The sequence below is a fragment of the Pseudonaja textilis genome, chromosome Z, assembly GCF_049901715.1.
Source record: "Pseudonaja textilis isolate UNSWEBS1 chromosome Z, rPseTex1.2, whole genome shotgun sequence".
NCBI lineage: Eukaryota > Metazoa > Chordata > Lepidosauria > Squamata > Elapidae > Pseudonaja > Pseudonaja textilis.
Window position 1 is genome coordinate 93,813,085 of NC_142008.1, and position 21,153 is coordinate 93,834,237.

The 21,153-nt window shown below is 39.6% G+C and overlaps 1 protein-coding gene across 4 annotated transcripts in view; it reads left to right on the forward strand.

Annotated features, from left to right (window-relative positions):
• Window positions 1–814: 814 nt before the first annotated feature.
• Window positions 815–21,153, forward strand: part of HAP1 (huntingtin associated protein 1) — a 96,394-nt gene continuing 76,055 nt past the window's right edge. For all 4 annotated transcript variants that reach the window (XM_087916469.1, XM_087916472.1, XM_087916471.1 and 1 more), the window contains exons 1-3: window positions 815–964; window positions 16,729–16,811; window positions 18,181–18,387. The gene's annotated coding sequence lies outside the window, so the exon portion shown is untranslated. The remainder of the gene's footprint in view (window positions 965–16,728; window positions 16,812–18,180; window positions 18,388–21,153) is intronic.

Sequence of the window (21,153 nt, forward strand, 5' to 3'; positions counted from 1 at the left end):
ACTGCAAAATCCTCCTTCCTTCCTCACCCCACTAACCTCTTTCCAGCTCTGTTCCCCTGTGCAGGGCAACAGAAGAAGAGACAGCCAAACAGCTGGAACTCAGGGGGCAGAAAATAGATGGGGGCAGGACCAGTCAGGTGGTGTTTGCCGGTTCTCAGAACCACTCAAAATTTCCACTACTGGTTCTCCAGAACTGGTCAGAACCTGCTGAATGCCACCTCGGGTAGAAATCATGTTTAAATAAAGAGACATGGAAGGATATTTCAGAATAATCCCATATAAGATTAAGGATAGACCACTTGATATTTAAGCTTTTCAATTTGTGGGATTGGGTCCAGAATATCTGGCACAGCCTACTTTGCCTTCTCCTAATTTCTGATGAACTTTTGTTGAAATGTATAAAGCTGCATGCGTGGGTTAGCAATACATATATAGATTATATAATATGCAAAATATTGAAAGCAAGTTTCAAGCTGGAGTGTAGCAATAGTAATAACAATAATGAAGAGAATATCCAATTCATTATGCGCTCAAAATATTACAATGATCTCAGGATGTCACAGACTATTCCTTAAATTTAAAATATGTAGAAAGAAAAAGAGACACAGCAGAAAATATAAGAAAAAATACAACAAAAGAAGAGCTACAAAACCTCAGGAACTTTGCAATGCTAAACGCATCTGTCCTGATTCAGACAAGTCATAGAAGAGATGTAAGGGGGGCGGGGAGGGGGGAAGTACTGAGAAAATACCAGAGAAAACGCTGGAGTGAAATTGGACTACAATTCCCAGCTGGCAATGCGGCCAATCTCCCCGCCTTTGCACCTGCTGGAGGAGAGGCTTTGTCTAGGGAAACATAAGGAAGAAAAGAAGAAGAAAAGTTTGTCAGTGTTTCTTCTGGGCTGCATGTGCCGGTCGGTCTTAAAAACACGAAAAAAAAAAAAGGCAGAACGAGAAAAGTTCAGGTAAACAGATTTGGCTGCAGTTGCATAAATGACAGAACAAGTAACTTGAGACTTCTGCTTGGGGGCGAGGGATCGGGGAGGGATGCTTTTTAAAAGCGGGGAAGAGAGTCCATTGCATTCACATTTTGCGGAATTCATGCGATCTCGAGCCCCTTTCATGTCGCCTTTTGCATTTTAAGTACGATGTCTCCTTTGGGTAGCTTTCAAAGGGGGACAGAAATGGTTACAGCTTTTTGAACTATAACTCTATCGGAAACCGTAAGATTCCTGCTTTTAGGGCAATTATTTTCGAGGGGGAGGAGAAAGTGTGGCGGCTTCTTTTTTATTTGGTATGGCTTTTGGGCTCGGTTATGGATATTCCTTCAACTTCACCAATTTTTCTTTGCAGAAGAAGAGAAGGCTGGGTGGGAGACGGAATATATAAACCTGAAAGGTTCAAGCAGCGGTTTGGCTACCAAGCCTAAAGACATCATCCTTCTCTTTCCCATCTCCCGGCGCTTCTGATTAGCCTTTGTACTTCTCCCTCTTGTCCCGCGGAGAAATGGGCGCCAATAAAAACGGGAATGGATGGGTTCCTCCCCCCACCCCCAAAGCTCCAAACTAAAATGCTGCCTTGGTTTTCATTTGTCTGGTTCTACTTTTGAAAGAAGTCCAAGAAAGTGCTGGCCCTGCTTTGCGTTCACTGTTTTAGCTAAAAGTTAAATTAGCCAGGGCTTAGTTAATAGCTTTTCATGGTTCATCAGCGACATTCATAAATAAATTATCTGAGAAATATAGGCAGGCTTGCATGGCAGAAGATGTTTCTCCAATGGTGGTACAAGAGGACTTAGTTAACTTTTGGTGGATTTTGGTGGTCTCTCTCTGCCTTAGCCAGCAACAGCTAAATCTCTGCTATTTCAGTCAGACTGAAAGAGAAAGTATAGAGTAGCATTTAACAAACCCCACAAAATAGTCATATCATTTGAATTTGCCCTGCCTGTATTCAAAGGGATGTTCTATGGAAAATTGTTTCCAATTCAACAAATAAGCAATGAAAATTTTAAACATGTTTATATGTAGTTTAATAGATTTTTCCACTAAAGGATAAAAAAAACCTTATGATATAACTGTATAAAAATCACAACGTAGTTATAAAAAAACAAAATGTTTTAAAAAATCCATAGATTAAAATATTTCTATTTCCCATTCTGTTTCAACATAGCTGGAACTAGATTTGTGTAATTCTATTGTATCAATGTTCTCTTATTTTTTTTAGTTATACTGTTTTCCTCTGATGAAATCTTCCTTTTCTCTGCTTTGCAAGCACAAAAGCACAAAAGCGTATTTTCCCACTCATCCTTTACCCCATTATTTTGCTCCGAGTTTTGCTCTGGGTGTAATCAACTTGCTAATAAGTATTAGGTTACTGAGGTTGGCACTGAGACACAGTAAATTTGGTTAAGATGATTGAGCCAGGTACATACTGAAACATCCTTAGGCTTAGTATCTTCTTCAAAAAGTTAAATTTTGATTGCAGAAGAAAAATCAGCAATCTGGATTCCCCCAGGCATGTTGAACCCTCAACTCCTTTCAACCTGCAGTCATTCATGGCTAATAGGAATGGACTGTGGGAAACGGAGTCTGAAATATCTGCCTGTAAATCTGCAAGAGTTGAAAAGACATAACAGCTATTTCAGTTGCTTCAATTGAATGATAGTATGAAATCTTATATTAGTACGTCCCTCGAGAGTATGGAGTAGATTAAAATTTCCTTCACAATTCTGGTAGCCCTTTGTGTTTAACTCATAGTATCCAGGAGTACATCAGTAAGCTGGCATTCAAAGACGAACTACTGAAAGGCGGCAGCAGACATGGGAGGAAAATCAAGCAGAGGAAGTGCAGGATAGGACTCTGGGTGGGATGTATCATCAACAGATAGTGGGGGTGACTGGCATTGGGAAATCCTATGAGTGGATGGAAGAGCTGGACTAAAACATCACTGAGGCACTGAACATAGCAGCACATGAATAGGCACGAAGCACCAGATCCACAGAAGCAGAGGTTTACCACATTAGACAGGACCTGAGGTGCGGATTTTGCAGAGAAGCTTCAGAGATGGTTCAACATAGTGGCAAGGTGTAGGATGCAGGCAGGAATAGCATATACTGAATGGTACAACCAGGTAGCTGGCAATGTGTACTGGAATATGCTCATATTATCATATCATAATATGCACAGTGCATGAGCCAGAGCTTCCCAAAACCAGACGAAAGATTTCATGGAAGGTCATGAGGAAGAATAACAGGACTGGGATCCTATGGGATTACCAGGCCCAGATGAACAGGAAGTTAATGGCTAATTAATGAGACAAAGATCAAGGCAGTGGTGGTGATAGACAGCAGTATCAAGTGAAATCAAGAAGGAGTATGTCCCAAAGGTGCTTTTTTTCAAGAGGTGCTTTTTTCCTTGTTTTTTTTTTAATTGAAGACTTTTAGCTTCTCATCCATTCTCTGGCTGGATGGTGAAGAATGGAAGGATTTATACTCCTTGCAGACAGTTGGCATTTGCATTCTTTCAGCTAGTTGTTAAGGCCATCTGGAGGCTTATCTGTATCATCAGAGTCACCTGAGTGGTACAAAAGGGTGTGGAGCCTTCTTGAAGCTTCTTGGAAGGACTGGAGATAAATGATGTCATATCCCTCCTCCTCTATTGAGAAAGGGCCGTTCAATTTTGACATAGATGCCTTATTTAACCTCTCTTTCAAACCAGTGGTTCTCTGTGTCCAAAATGTGGACTTTGCTGTCTTCAAAAGAGTGGCCTTTGTTTTTTAAATGCAGATTGAAATAAATAAATCCAGCCAGAACTGAAGAAGCTTCTTGGATGAGAAGCAAAATATCTTCAAAGAAAAACCAGAAAGTCCAGTTGGCTCTTAAAAAAGCACCTTTGGGGCAACCATGACCTGGATGACTGAGAATCTCCACAAACAAGGAGTGTGAGAAAATAGAAAAATTCCAGGGCCAGAACGACTAGAGAGGATGTGGAAACTAAAGGCCAAAGTCATCCCAGTAATTGTAGGATCACTCAGGATTGTGACTCCTAAGCTGGGAGAGTGGCTCTGACGGACCCCAGGAACAATATTATTAGAACTCTCTGTCCAGAAGAGACCAGTGTTAGAAACAGCTAAGATATTGTGCTGAACCCTCAAATTCCAGGCCTCTGGTGGAGAACCTGAGGTTGAGGAAGACCCATATCACCCATAGACATGAGAAGAGAACTTTAAAAAAAAATTGCATAAAACATTTGTTTTCAAATTAAATTTTTCTAAATTTGCATTCATTTAACTTAGCAAATCTTTTCTCTTACCCTCTTCTTAATTAAAGATTTCTGCTTCTTTGTCTCGCCCCCCTTCCATCTCCCCACCCCACCCCACCAACCTATTGGCTCGTTTTGACTTCTGGCTCACGCACTGCCCTCCTTCTCTCAGCTTCTTGCTTATAAACTTTACAATAATTAGCCCAGTGCTGATCTACTGGCAAAATCCTATCAGCAGCAAACCCCTGAAACTATCCAATATTAGCTTCAAGGGAGCTGTTGCCAAGTCTTGTTCACAAAACTCTAATCTAGTCATCAAATAGGCAAGTCTTGGCCAAATTGTTATGCCTTCTGACTAGATCAGTTTCGCCTAGCATAAGTTTCCATAGTTTAATTGCCAGAGTTTGCAGCAACAACAGTCCTGATAACCAAGATGGTGAGAGTTCTATTTCAAATACCTGAAGAGCACCAGAATGAGAAGGTGGCTGAAATAATCAATTTTAAAAAAATTGTTCAAGGCAAATGGCTGTTGAAAATAAGCTTTGCTAGGATTTATTTGTTTGTTTGTTTGTTTGTTTATCTCCCCCCCTCTCCTCCTCCCTCCTTCCTTCCTTCTTTCCTTCCGCCCACAAGAAATATCTTTGGTTGAAGCTATTCTCTCTGCTTCTCATTATCAATGAAAAATGGTCTGGCTGAAGTCTTTTGTGAGACGGCTTTTGAAACCTCCTGCTAGATAATGGATATAAACCTGTGGAAAGTTTTCACAAGCAATATTCTGATAATGAAGAATTGTAAAAGAAGACTCCATGTACAAAAAAGGCTGTTTTAGCTTTAGCCACAGAAGTAAGTCTTTCCTGCTTTCACTTGCCTTAACTGTGCTGAATGTTGGCTACCTTTTCTTGCCTATCCTTATGATAGGGCTGGCCCTTTTCCCAGACAGTTACTATGCCATGAGGCCAGATCAAGAAAAGCTGCAAAGCTATGTAGCACCAATCATTGAGCTATGGATATATACATATATATTGATATATGTAATAAATAATAATTATTATGGATTTGGGTGACTGTATAGGAATGACAGAAGCAGTTACAGTATGGAGGGTGACCGCCCCGGCTCCTCCAGTTTTGAATAGCAGCCAAACTAGCAGATAACTGTCATTCAGGCAAAGAATTGTGATATGAGTTGCCAGCAGTTAGCAAAGATTTGTAGATCCATACGAATCATTGGCTTCTTGTATTACCTTTCCAGCTCAATATCCTAGAATGTCCTGCGTCAAAAGAGACATTAGTTGCCAAGCATTCTGGTCAGAGATTATTTGGGATGGGCGTCAAAAACAGCTTTCTTTTTATTGTCGTGGCCATGTTTGGGAATTCAAAAGAATGCTAATCTTCTTGTTGCTTTATGGATCCCTTCCTTGTGCTCCCTGATCTTCTTGCTCTTGAAAAGATATGGCTGCTAAGATGTGGATTTCCCCAAGGACCGAAATAGAAGCTTAGAGCATGCGCGCTCATGGGATGCAGGAGCAGGAGCCCTATGGCCTCCCTGATTTTGCTGAGTTTCCTCTCCCATCACCCAGAGCAGATTAGAGACAGGAGAGATTGGAGAGCCATGCATTCCCCGGCCTGACAATGAGTATGTCACCTAATGCCGGTGCAGAATGCCTGTATCTCTACATAAGTTTTCTCTTTGGGCTCATATGGGGGTATGTTTTGCTACTTTTTATTGATTGATTGATTGATTGATTTGATTTGTCAGTCGCTTACAAGGTAATAGATATAAGTATAAACATGAGTAAGAATACAGGAAACAGGTACGAATAAATGGGGACAATAAGACAGGGACGAGAGGCACGATGGTGCACTTATGCACGCCCCTTACAGACCTCTTAGGAATGGGGTGAGGTCAATAGTGGATAGTTTGAGGTTAAAGGAGTGGGGGTTTGAGGATATAACTACAGAGTCAGGTAGTGCATTCCAGGCATTGACCACTCTGTTGCTGAAGTCGTACTTTCTGCAATCAAGTTTGAAGCGGTTTACATTAAGTTTGTATCTGTTGTGTGCTCTTGTATTGTTGTGGTTGAAACTGAAGTAGTCATTGACTGGTAGGACATTGTAGCAGATAATTTTGTGTGCTATGCTTAAGTCTAACTGTAGGTGGTGTAATTCAAGGTTGTCCAAGCCCAAAATCTCAAGCCTGGTGCTTTAGGGTATTCTGTTGTGAGCAGAGGAGTGTAGTACTCTTCTCGTGAAATACTTCTGGACTTGCTCGATTGTATTAATGTCTGATATGCAGTGCAGATTCCAGACTGATGAGCTGTATTCGAGTATTGGTCTGGCAAAAGTTTGTATGTTCTAGTTAGCAATTCGATATTTCCGGAGGAGAAGCTTCATAAGATTAGATTTACAACTCTTCATGCCTTTTTGGCAATGCTGTTACAGTGAGCTCTGGAACTTAGGTCATTTGATATGAGAACTCCAAGGTCCTTGACAGAGTGAGAATCATCAATGAGGTCATATCTGCCTAGTTTGTATTTGGTGTACTGATTTTTTTTTTAACCAATGTGTAGGACAGAGCATTTGTTGGTCGAAATTTGGAATTGCCAGATGTTTGACCATTCAGACACATAATCAAGGTTGCTTTGACAGATGGTAGCATTGTCAGTGGTGTTGAATAGTTTTACATCATCCACAAAGAGGACACAGTTGCTTATAAAGTGATCGCAAAGAACATTTATATAGAGTATAAAGAGTGTGGGTCCTAGAACACTGCTTTGGGGGACAGCACTGTTGACTGGAGCAGGGTTTGATATAGCGCTCCCTATTTTTACTATTTGTTGCCTGTTTGACAGGAACGCAGTAATCCACTTATGGAGGGATCCGGAAATGCCATAAGAGTTTAGTTTTAACAGTAGTTTGTCATGTACCACTGAATCAAAGGCTTTGCAAAAGTCTATGTAAATTGTGTCTATAGCTTTACCCTGGTCAAGTAGAGAAGTTCATATGTTTTTGCAGTGTAGGAGTTGTAGATTGCAGGACAATTTTTTCCTGAAACCAAATTGTTTTTGGGAGAGTAGGTTGTTCGACTCTAAGCACCATCATTATGATTTATTGCAAATAAATCTCCCAAATATCTTCCTCGTCCATGGGGTGATTAAGAGAGCTATTTCCACTCATTTCAGTTTTTTCCTCAGTATCCCTTTTGCAGTCCCACAGGCAAGCCAATTGTGAGAACACATACACAGGTTTTGTGCCAGTCTTTTAAATAGTTTAAAGGAAATACAGAAATGAAAAACATCGCTAGTGGCCATCATTCATTACAGAGTACTTATATTTTAATATTGTTTTTGTAACAGTGGACATTGTTCTTTGCAATAAAGCATTTAGTGAAACATTCTTGAGCTAGATAGTGTTAAGATGTTATCTGATAGAAAATTGGTACTGTAAGGTTTTCCATGACTTCTCCCTCTAAATGCAGTTCCAATGCAGAGCCAGATCTTCTCCTTCATGCTTTTTGAGTGTGTGTTCAGTGAAGTCAAGAGTTTCTGAACTTTGTATGCTTTGTTTTACTTCATACTTTCCATGATTCTCCTTTGTGTATCCATTTTTCTTTCAATCTCAATACTATTCACAATTCTAGTTTGATGTGAAGTACAGCACTCTTAAAGGGACTGTGCACAGTATGACAGGGATAGTTGCAGTTCCCTGGGGAAGCCGTGGCTTTTTTGCTGTGCTCCTGGGCCATGCTGGGGTTGGGCTTCGTGTTGTGAAGGTCTTCAAATGGCACTGCAGCTCAGGGGCTTCTTGAAGCCCCAGAGCCATGGCATGTCAAGAAAACCCTGAACTGAAGCATGGCAAGCAGCAACGGTACCACATAGTTCTGGATACATGCTGTCCCACAAGATGGGGTGCTGAACAAAGGTAGAATTGGGAGAAAATAGGCTTCTGAGGGAGTGGAAGGGGAGGCAGACCCTTACCTTATTGAAGCTCAGGGCTGGAAGGGATCAACATCAGAATAGATTGGGTTGGGATGGATCCACAGTTAATGACTAGTGGGATTGGCTTGTTGATGGCAATGTGGAGTGAGGGGACTGCTCTTGCTAAGTGATGTGGTTGTAGGATGTCCTGAAGGTGCTTTTTCCAAAAGCAGCCAACTTTCTAGGGTTGTTTTTTTTTTTGAAGCTTCTCCAGTTCTTTTCAAAGAAAAAAAAGCCACCTTTGGAGCAACCATGACTTGGATGATTGAGAACCTCCATTACATGATGTCCCACTTTATGATCACAATATGGTTGTGTGAAGGGCAGCCTTTTGGTTGAATCATAACCATGATGTGAAAGAGGGTAAGTGGGCATCTGTCCCAATTGTTGGAAACAGAGTGAGAAGAGCTTCAAGAGCAAACTCTTCTTGCTGTCCAGAATTTGTCTCATGAATGAAGGCAAATATATGTGTCCCAGGATAATGTTGCAGGATCCAATCTGGGTCAGACACTGGGACCAGAGGTTGAGTTTTCTGAGGCTTCAGACTTGTGCTGGAGCCCACCCTCAAGGAACTTCTCTCTCACCAGAATGTCTCTCTTGTACAGGGGTGTCAAACTTAAGGCCCGTGGGCCATATCTGGCTCACCAGGGTGCTTAGATCTGGCCCACAGGGCTGTCCTGGAAACAGCCAAGGACTGGCCCGCGGTGCCACTGCCAGTGAAAATGGAGCTTGGGAATACCATGTGTGTGCCCCTCCCCCAAGCTCTGTTTTTATTGGCAGAGGGCTAGCAAAACAAACTAAAAGTTGAACAAAAGGAGAAATGTTTCCCCTTTTGCATTTAAGCATGGAAGAAGGGACAGAAAGGAGAAAGGGAAAGAGGAAAGCCAAAGAAAGAAGGGAAGATGGAAAGAGAGCAAGGAAGAAAGAAGAAGAAGAAGAGGGGAAAAGAGGGGAAGGGAGAAGAAAGAATGAGAAGGGATGGCAAAAAGGAAAAGGAAGGAAGGAAGGTTGTAATGAGACTGAGGGAGGGTCTGAGGGAAGTCCTGCCTTAGCACTTGGCCACCGCAGGTGTCCCCCGACAGGAAAGACGTCAATCTGGCCACATCTACCCTGGCCATGCTTACGCTGGCTATGTCCCTCCTGGTCTCCTGAGGTCAAACCCAACCCTGATGTGGCCCTCAGTGAAATCAAGTTTGACACCCCTGCTCTAGCAGAATGTTTCTGCTAGAGAGAATTTCCCTAAGGATGGGATCCAGCACGAGTCCAAAAGCTCAGAAGACTCAACCTCTGGTCCTGGTGGCCGATCCAGATTGGATCTTGCAGAATTCATCTCTCTCAAATGTCATTTCTTGAAACTATTTTGGATTCCAATCTTAGAAGCCCTGTTTGGCTTGAAGAAAAAGTGGAAAATAATTATTAAGCATGGGAGATTCACTTTCTTTTACTTTTTACTTAGATCTCTTTGCTCTAGTCCTCAAATGCTACGAATGTATAGTCCATAAACTTTACCTCCTTTTGTCAAATATTCTATTTGTGTTTGGTTTGTTTGTTTGGTAAAAACTGTGCTACTCAATCTTGGCAATTTTAAAACATCAACTTCCAGAATTCTCCAACCAGCCCACATGCCATAAAGTTGCCAAGATTGAGAAATGTGGGATAAGACATGAGTTTAAAGCAGGCAATCCCCTTTTTCAGGCTTCAGAATTCCAGATCAATATGCTACCAAATTCCAGCATGATTTCTGAAAAATAGCAGCAGTTATCTGCCATTTTGAGATGGAAAATATGAAAGCTTCTCTGCCTACTGTCATGTGTTACTTTCATCCTATTCTCCTTTCTATCCTTGATGTATCCTATTTGCCTTCATGCTTGCTTGCAAATATGTTCTGCTGACTTCAGTGAAGTAAAGGAAAGTCCTCGATTTACATTGGGCTTAGAGCCAATTTGAAGTTATGATGGACCTCCCCAGGGCTACTTATGATCCAGATTCATACCTGCTCCTCCCCTGCAGTCACATGGTCACATTTTGGGTGCTCAGCACATCTGGCCTGCATTTATGGCCATTTTCTGTATCCCATTGAGCAGGACTGCAATTTAGGACATTTTCTTGCTTGGAAACCTGCATTGACTTCCAATTTCTAGCAGAAATTTTCCATTGTGGACAATGGATTCACTTAAGGGTCGTAATGTTCGCTTAATGACTATGGCACTCACTTTACAACCACCGTGTTTGCTTTACAATTTAGGGCTCAATTACAATTGTATGTTGAGGTCTACTTGTATCCACACTAGGCATTTGGTGTGGAATTGCAACAGCATATTGATTCCTTTCTATAAGGCATCCATATGACCTGTAAAACAAGACCTTATGAAACCAATGAGATTTACTTCCGAATAAGTGTATGCCTTGGATTGTCTTGTAAATTAAACAATGTACAGTAGTTGGTTGAAACATAAATAGAAAACCTAAGTACCTTTTCTAGTCCCTACAATTTTAGTAATGAAGTTATGTTTGTTTTAATTATACACTTCTACACTTCTAATCAAAATAAATATTAAACAGGTGCAGAATAGCCATTAGGGGGAAAATGTATTTTTAAATAAATGCTATAGTGTAAATTAAATGTATAATGTATTTTTAATTAATTTAATTAGTGCTGTGCTAGAAACTGGTCTCTAATTTGGTGAGTCTTAGTCTTTACTTAGATATGAAAGCTGGCAGAGTGACTTTGGGTCAATTACCCTGTCTGCAGCCCAATCTACCTTAGAGGGTTGTTGTTGTAGGAAAACAGGAGGAGGAAAGAGTATTAGGTTATGTTCACCACTTTGAATTATTTATAAAAATAATAAGGGCAGGGTATAGATAAATAAAAAATTAAAATGAAGTAAAAATAATTGATTGGGATTTTTATGTAGCTGTAAATATATTTTCTGCTAACATGGTTGGAGCAAAGCAGATTTATATACAGAAAAATCGCAATGCCTTCTAAAGTGTGGGAACTTAATTGCAATTCTACTTGCAAGAGAAAAACAATTATTAAATGAATTTAAGAGCTACTCTTCCTTTTGGAACTATGGATTTTATAGCATCCAAATGTTGTTATTTATAGAACAGAAAGCCAGATTCTGCAATTAAAAATGAAAAAAAGTAAAATACAGGTAATCAGTTCGATTTAGTGACCATTTAAAGTTACAATGGCACTGAAAAAAATGTGACTTACGATTGTTTTTCATTTATGAACTTTGCTGCATTCCCATGACCATGTGATAAAGTTAAGATGCTTGGCAACTGGTTCATATTTATGATGGTTGCTGTGTCCCAAGGTCATGGGATACCCTTTTGTGAACTTCATTGGGGAAGCCAGATTCACTTAACAACTGAGCTTCTGACTTATCAACTGCAGTGATTCACTTAACAACTGTGGCAAGAAAAGTCATAAAATGGAGCAAAAACTAACTTAACAAATGTCTCACTTAACAACAGAAATTTTGGGCTCAATTGTGGTCATAAGTGAAGGACTACCTGTGTGTGGAAACTACCAGAAACTCAGGTGGGAGATAGTGTTCCTTGGTTATTAGATAATACCCCATGCTATACACAATGACTCTGAATAGAATTTCTGGCAGGAAGCAGGAAAATTGGATGGAGGCTAATATAAATTACAGAGATAGCAAAAGGGTTTTGTAAATAGAGAAGTGGTTTCATATGTGTACACTCTCTGTCATGTGCTACTGCTGAAATAGTATTTACCAGGGAGTTACCTATTTGTACTTTCCTAGATATAAACAGAATATTTTATTGCACTTTTTTCAGATATAAACTTGTAAATGCATGGAAGGTAACACACCATAGTTCAGAAAGGAACTCCTTATACATTTTGGTGGAGGTTTTGCTTCGTAGGGTGGAAAAGAGATTGTTAGTGGGCTAGTGGATCTGTAGATCCAGAGCTCTGCAAGCCTGAATATTGGGAATGAAGGGAACAGTAATTATATACATGAAAGAAAAAGATAGCAGTCCTGAAACAAAGGTCAAGGCTGATGGTCTCCTTTTATAGAGCACTGAGGTTTTCAGATTCTCAACTGTGGAGCCTTAGACAAGCTGGTGCCAGGTGTATCTATACTTCATCAGAATTTCTGTATTGCATTCCATCTTAGGTTTTTCTTAATGCCTGAAACCAAAAGCACTTTCAGGAAAACTCTTTTTGGTAACCATGTTATGCAAAAGATGCTCCTGCTTTAGCTGTGGAGGTACTCCTCAACTTAGAACAGTTCTTTTGAAGTTATAACAGCAATGAAAAAAATGATTTATGATTGTCTTTTACACTTACAGCCATTGCAGCATCCCTGTGGTCATGTAATGAAAATTCAGACCCTTGGCAACTGACTCACATTTATGACAGCTGCAGTGTCATGGGATCAACTTTTGACACCTTCTGACAAGCAAAGTCAATGAGAAAGCCAGATTCACTTAACAATCATATTAACAGCTGCAGAAATTCACTTAACAATTGTGGCAGGAAAGGTTGAAAAAATGGGACAAAAGCAGGGGTTGGATTCAAAACTTTTAACAACTGGTTCTGTGGGCATGGCTTAGTTGGTGGGCGTGGCTTGGTGGTCATGTGACTAGGTGGGCATGGCTAGGTGGTCATGTTATTGGCTGGGCGTGGCCAACTCAATATCACTCACATCGAGGCATGCATCTCCTCACCTGGCCTTTCATGACTCTGGGGATGCTGCAACAGTCGTGTGAAAAATGATCATTAATTACTTTTTTCAGTGCCATTGTAACTTTGAATGGTCACTCCACACAAGCAAAGTACCAGCAAAGGAGGGGGAAAAAACTCCAGAGACGTTCCAGAGACAGGACATCTATTTCTGCCAAGAATGTAATAAGGGTTAACGGAGAGGCAGTTTCTGTAAGCAACACCAGAATGTTTCCTTCCTGCCTTCCTTACAGGATTAGGCCAGTAATTTCTTTTAACAACTGGTTCTCCCAACTGCTTAAAATGTTAACAACCAGTTCTAGCGAATAGGTGCAAACTGGTAGAATCCCACCCCTGGATAAAAGTTACTTAACATCTGACTTAACAACAAAACTGTTGGGATCATTTGTGGTTGTAAGTTGAGTACTATCTGTATATAAAGAATCCCTCTTCCGGTTTGAAGGGCTTCGGTGACAGACAGAAATCCGCGATCGTGCGCGGTTTCGGTCTGGCTCACCACTGGAGTGCCCCGAGCCGGCTGGTTTCGGGGCTAAGCCACCCCGTACAGGTGGTGAAGGGGGGGAGAACACCAGCAGGGTCGAGGAGAGCCACATCTCTCCTCCTCAGCTGGCCATTACTCCCTTTCCCGAAGGCGGTAGGAGTGGTGGTCAGAAATGGCCACCTCAAAGAAGAACTCAACCAGAAAAGAACGTTCAGGAGGAAGATAAGAAGTGAAATTTTGGCTGACCGGGTTAAGTCGAAAAAGCAACAACTAAGATACCCTGGAATTTAAATTTTACAAAAGATAACATCGCTCCCAAAGAAGAGTCGGAAGCAGTGAAAGAAAGTAAAAAGGGAAAGGTTTGGATTTTTTTCTTCTTCTCTCTCCTTCCTTATATTGACAACTAAGAGACCTAAATAAGAAATCAGAAAAATCCACTTTGGAATCAATAGGCAATTAAGCTGAAAATATAACTAAATGCCAAAGGGACAATAAAGATTTCTGGACATTAAAAACTTTTTCTTCTATAAGCAGGAAGGGAGAGAAAAAGAATAAGGGCAGGATCTGGAAGAGGTAAGAGACTGCCTGGGCTTCAAAAGAATCTAAAGTAAAATTTCAATAAGACTTCTAAAAGATACATTTTAACTGAAACTTTGCAATTAAATAGTAACCCCAGGAAGAGAAAATGAAAAAAAAGAGAAAGTGTAAAAAGAAACAGCTTGTGTGTATTTGGATTGCTTGGTGACTTTTGGATTTTTGGTTATTATATTTGAATGACTAAAATCAATTGGGTGGTTGTTTAAATTTTTTACAATGGCATCACTTTTGCATGAATTGAAAATGGAACTTAAAAAATATAAAGAAGATGCACAAGAAGGGAAGGGCTCTTTTGGCTTCGTTTTTCAATTCTTAGAAATGGAGATCTGGAACTATGAGAAACAACAAGAAAAGACTGCAAAACAAGAAGACTGGGACAAGAGGACTGGGACAAAGAAGAAGCCATCTTTAATGAACAAGGGGAAGAAAAAGGAAAGTAGGGGAAAGAGAATGGAGAATTTAAGACTTAAAAAAAGCAACCAAAGAAAAGAAAAATAATGCTGGAAAATAATGCTGGAAAGCAACAGAAAAGAGGAATACAGAAGAGGGAAATAGAGGTAGAGAGACAAAAGGGTAAAAATGGGAGAGAGAAGAAGAGAGGGAAGAAGGAAAGGAAAAGAAGTTACAAAGGACTGGAGCAAGATATAAAGAAACAGGACCTATTTAGAGATAATGGGTGAAAATCTAACTGAAAAAGGGATTCTATAAAGGTACATAAGATTGTATTGTTATATTTGTAATAGAAATAGCTTTAGAAAATTGGAAACAACATATGATTAAAAAGAAGGAAAAAATAGTTAGTGTAATTTAGTGAAATGTTTGTGAATAAAATAAATGAAATAAAATAAATGACAAAACCGAATCAGGAAGGAATGGGAACATTTTAGTTAGTCAATGTTTTATAAAATATAAGTGAAGAGGGGGAGGAATTAACTATGGAAAGTTTATAATTGTTCCCATTGAAATATGATATTTATTTGGAAAGTAATGTGAAAAATGTTAAGATTTTAATGAATATTAATATTAATGATAGAATTGAATTGGAATAGAATGTGTTGTTTTAATTACATACATTTATAATTTTTCTTTTCTTAAGAATACAGTGTGTAGTTTAAGAATGTACCAAGCAGAATCCGAATGGAAGTTATGTATTATATTGAGTGTTATAATTTTAGGGGAAAGATATAAAGGCGTCATACTCCAATCAGTAACTATAGGAGAAATTTTGTTTAATGAGAAAAGATAATAGACAATTGAAACAGGACAGACAAAAAATATAAATATAATGATTTGAACTGAGATGAAATAAATAAAATAAAATTGAGAAAACTAAAAGAGGGGAGAAGCTATATAGAAAATGTAGAATAGTAATAAAATATGGAATAGAATATAAAAATGAGCATGAACTTGAATTTGCGTCTGTACGAAGAAATGTTACCCGGGATTATGCTGCTTTCAAAAAAGATGTTTTACTTGTAGTTCTTTTCTTTTTGTGAAAACCCAAATAAAACTTACAAAAAAAAAAAGAATCCCTTGAATTTGGGGGTGGATTAGCCCCCCTTAAGGCTGAGCTGAAGATAGATATTAACAGCAGCACAAGGTTAGAAATGGCAAGCATAAGTTCTGACTTGGTTTGGATAAAGACAAAGAAGCTGGTTAGGAACATTTGCCCTTCAACCAAATATCATCTGCTTTGAGTGGCAGGAGTTCCCCCAAACCCATTCCTTTCCCCCCCACTGTTTCTTTCTACCTGATTATTTAACCTTAACCCAGGGCCATTTCAGTGTCTTTTGTATCTTGGAGAACACATATATTTTAAAAACAGTCTTTGGCCTAGAGGGGAATGTGGTGATGAGAGTGACATTTCTGGGAAATTACAAGACAAAACAAAGTGAGGGGTTTCGAAGGTTGTCTATGCTTGATTTAACCAGAGAATTGATGGTCCTGCAGCAGCCTTGCTTTGGCAAAATTCCTTTACTAAGGAACTCTTCGTTAAGTAATTTAGAAGCAAGATGGAAGAACTGTTTAAAATCTGCATGCTACACAATGGAGGAATTCCACTTCTTTAAGTAAGTAAGACATTCTACTGTTTGCTCAGAGGTGTTGGCATCTCTAATGTCTCTTCAAAAGACAAAAAGAAGGACAGTGGTTTACCATAGATAGGAAAAAATGTTCCTGAAAAGTCAAGACAGCTAGAACACACAACATCCCAAAATATCCACAGCCCTATCATGCTTACTCACTAGTTGGAATTTACTGCTTCCATCAGATGTTGCTGAAACAAATATTGTAAGGGGATATAGGCATTTTGGTTTTCAACTAGAGTCCTAGTTCTTTCAGTAACGCACTGTTAGAAAGGCACAGAAGGGTGTTTTACATTGGCATTAGCATTGCAACAGAAGTTGCTAAGTTTAAGAGAGGGAGAAAAATGGTCATTTGTGGCAGGAGAAATGGGTGACAACCTTTTTCTCACTTATTAGTCCTTAATTCTAATCAGCTCTCCTGTAGTAGTTGAATTCAGATAAATCACAGCTAGTTGAAAAATCTGCTGTGTAGGTCCTTTTCCGCTTAAGGTAAGCTGTGCAACCAAACATTTGCATGGAATTGAGGGGGGCAGAGACTTAGTGAGGCCATTTTCATGGAGAGTACCAGGCTGCAGTTCTTCAAAGAAGACAATGTTTTCTGTCTTTTGATTCAGATTGACACCACACCCTTGAAACCTGGTGACCAAGGGAACAAAGTTCATCTCTTTTGTGTGACCAGCTGTTGCAAGTAAGCTTGGTACGTGTTGTTTTACACATTTTACACACTTCAGTTGCATGTGATACTAGAGTGAGGAGTCCACACTTTCAGTTTCATGTTTCAAATGATATAAATGACATCAGGGTTGAGAGAGTGAGCTCCAAATACATGGCGAGAAAGGGATTTGATGTTTAGAACATCTGAATCCAGCTGTGGGCTGGCAATGGGGTTGTAAAGATGCTACCTGCCCAAGACATTTTGCTTGTCTGGCATAGAACCACAAATTCTATCCTCCCCCTATCAAAATTGATTATTATTATTTATTAAATTTATTTTCTATCCATCTCACCACAAGGAAACTCTGCTTTCAGAGTTGAAAGCAATAAAATGATACGCACATATGTAGCAATACAATTGTAAGTTATGGTAAAAGGATGGGGAGAGGGGGGTGAAAGTGTGCAAGGAGATGAGGTGGGATTTGCTACTGGTCCATTAACCATCTCCAGCATGGCACTCCATCATTAGGGTCCCAAATCAACTGGCAGAACCAGGTCTTCAGGCCCTTATAAAGGATCAGGAGGATGGGAGCAGATCTCACTCAGGGGAAGGGCAAGATATTCCAAAGGGGGGCAGCCATTTTGTCTTATTAAAACTTGTGGTCATGAATTTTAATTACTTTTGTAAGAACTCTTCTTGATATTTTTTTCCAACTTGGGATATAAGCAAAACGTAGTTTATAATATACATGTAACATAACTTCTTAAAATATGAATTATGATTTTTATTAAAATCTCTTACGATTTTATACCACGGGAAAAAATATGGCACAGGTAATTATGACCATGCTGTATCCCCAGGCTTACATGAACAAAATTCAGATGCTTGGCAACTGGCATATTTTTTATGGTTGCAGTGTCCTGGGGTCATGTGATCACCTTGTTTGACTTTGGTACGCAAAGTCAATAGGGAAGCCAGATTTACTTAACAAACATGTTACAACCTAATAACTCTGGCAGGAAAGATTGTAAAATGGGCCAAAATTCTGTAACAACTGTCTTACTTAACAATAGAAATTTTGGACTCAGATGTGGTTGCAAAGTCATCTGACTGCCTGAATAAGACTGGTGATTAACCTTGGCATTTGTAGAGACAATCCCACAAGTTTTTTTTTCCCTCCATCTCCAGCATGAAAATAACAAATAATTCCTTGCTGCTTTTTCATTTAAGATGTGCCAGCTCAGACAGCTATTTCATTCAGAGTGGTAGAGCTGGTTTTGCTTATAAAGTAGGACAAGTAGCATAGAATCAACTAGAACTCAGTTTTTAAGTTTTGGAGCTTTATTGTTTAAAGCAGAATTCTTTAGTTCTCATTCTGCCTTCTGATATTTTGAGTCCTGCTCCATTCAAGGTGCTGCAGTGCTATAGTTTCTGCATGATAACCGCATTGCCTGTGTGACGCCTGCCAAACTGGATGCAGCAGGGCCAGAAGAGGCCGAAGAAGGCAGGAGCCTTTCTAATGACAGCCATCCCCCACTTCTTCTCAACAAAGAGCCAGTTACATCTGACTCAACCTCCAGCCAGTTCCAGAACTGGTGTGATGCCTCTACCCTCACTGGTGAGTATTGTTCTACTACCTAAAGGCCAAGTTTAATTTATATCTCCTGAATAGTGAATATCTGTCTGCACCATAGAACAATGGAATATTTATTTATTTTATTTTGATTTGTCAATCGTTACAAAATAATAGGTATAAGTATATACATAGTTATGAACACATGAAATGGGTACATATACGAAAAATAAAAGGAACAATAGGACAGGGACGGTAGGCACGTTGGTGCACATATGCCCGTCCCCTACAGACCTCTTAGGAAAGGTGTGAGGTCAATAGTAGACAGTCTAAGATTAAAGTTTTGGGGGTTTGAGGAAGAAACCACAGTCAGGTAGAGTATTCCAGACATTGACCACTCTGTTGCTGAAGTCATATTTCCTGCAATCAAGTTTGGTGCGGTTAACCTTGAGTTTGTATCTATTGTGTGCTCTTGTGTTGTTATGGTTGAAGCTGAAGTATTCATTGACAGGTAAGTCATTGCAATGTATGATTTTATATACCATACTTAGATCAGACTGAAGATGGCGTAATTCAAGGTTTTCTAGGTCTAGAATTTCAAGTCTGGTGGCATAAGGTATTCTACAACAAATAGAGGAGTGGAGAACTCTTCTTGTGAAATATTTCTGGATTTTCTCAACTGTGCTAATATCAGATACGTAATGTGTGTTCCAGACTGATGAGCTGTATTCGAGTATTGGTCTAGCAAATGTTTTGTATGCTCGAGTTAAAGATGTGATATTACCAAAGAAAAAGTTACGTAGGATTAGGTTAACAACTCTTAATGCCTTTTTGGCTATGTAGTTACAGTGGGCTCTAGCACTTAGATCATTAAAGATGAGTATTCCAAGGTCCTTTACAGAGCTTGGATCATCAGCAAGGTCTTGACTATTCAGCTTGTATTTTATTTTCTGGTTTTTTTGCCAACATGTAAGACAGAGCATTTATTTGTTGAGATTTGAAGTTGCCATTTGTTTGACCGTTCTGATACATAGTCAAGATCTTTTTGAAGGATATGTTCATGATTTTTTTCTCTTAGGAAATACTGGGAGCTGTAATCCAGCAAAATAGGATGTGACTTTCATTAAACTCCCAAGAATTCCCAAGATTCTTCTTCCCAAGAAGAAGCTCTAAGGAATTAAGCCTGCAAGGCAGGGATGGGATTCAAATTTTGTAACAACCAGTTCTGTGGGCATGGCTAGGTGGGCGTGGCCACGTGTCTGGATGGGCATAGCTTCTTCTTTTTGGCAGCAACTCCCCCCTCTTTTTTGGGCCTTCTGGGCCGTAGGGGAGCCTCCTGGGGGGGTGTTTTTTGCTCCCAGAAGGTTTCCCTGGGGCTCAGGAAGGAAAAAAACAGAGCATAGGGGAGGCATGCACGATAAAGACTGACGGGTGAGGAGGGGAGGGGCAGGGCAAGCCAGGGGAACTTTTTGCTGGTTCTCCGAACTGCACAGAATCATAACAACCAGTCAGGTGGGATTCAAATTTTTTAACAACCGGTTCGGTGGGCATGGCTTAGTTGGTGGGCGTGGCTTTGTGGTCATGTTATTGGCTGGGCATGGCCAACTCAATATCATTCACATTGAGGCACGTATCTCCTCGCCTGGCTTCTCATGACTGTGGGGATGCTGCAATAGTCATAAGTGTGAAAAATGGTCATAAGTCACTTTTTTCAGTGCCATTGTAATTTTGAATGGTCACTCTACATAAGCAAAGTACCAGCAAAGGAGGGAAAAATAACTCCAGAGAAGTTTCTGAGACAGGAAGTCCAGTCCTGCCAAGAATGTAGTAAGGGTTAACAGAGAGGCAGTTGTTGTAAGCAACACCAGAATGTTTCCTTCCTGCTTTCATTACAGGATTAGGCCCATAATTTCTTCTAACAACCGGTTCTCTGAACTGCTTAGAATGTTAACAACCCGTTCCGGCGAATAGGTGCGAACTATTAGAATCCCACCCCTGCTGCAAGGTCAATAACAGAAGTGCCCTAAAAATGAAGAATCTATAGACTGTCATACATTGCAGAACAATTCCTAGGAGCCCCAACCAGCATGAAGACTGCTGGTGATAATTAGCAATATTAAAAAAAGGCCTTCCATTTCCTAATTTTATAGATATTAATATTTACATCTGAATTGCGTGAAACCAGATTTGACTTTTTATGGATTCATATTTGACTCCATAGTTCTATAATGAAATTAGTAAGTGGGTAAGAGAAGGCACATGTTTTGGGAAAAATAATATACAATATATTTAAATCGGAAATCAGGAGGATTCTGTTAATACTGTTGGGAACTTTCAAAGATTCATTCAGTTATGTCTTGTTGAGTTTTATATAGAAAATCCATAGACAAGCCAAAGATCAGCAGTTAGTAACAAGAGCACACAATTAAAAATTTCTTTATTAAGTATAAAAACCGCAAAAAAGCAAATTAACAACAACAAAAATCCACAAATATATCCCAAATCACAACCCATCCTCTGATGGATGAGCTACAGGTGTTGAAAGTTGTGGGGTATTTGTAACCTAGTAAAATAAAATTTAAAAACTCGTACTATTAAAATAAAAAATAGAAGATAGAATATCAGAGTTGGAAGGGATCTTAGAGGTGATATTCATACTTCATATGATCTTGATTCTATCTCTCTATTGAAGCAACCTAGCTCAGGGGTGGGATTCTACCAGTTTGCACATATTCTCTAGAACCGGTTGTTAACCTGCCTCTCCGTTAACCCTTATTATATTCTTGGCAGGACTAGACTTCCTGTCTCAGG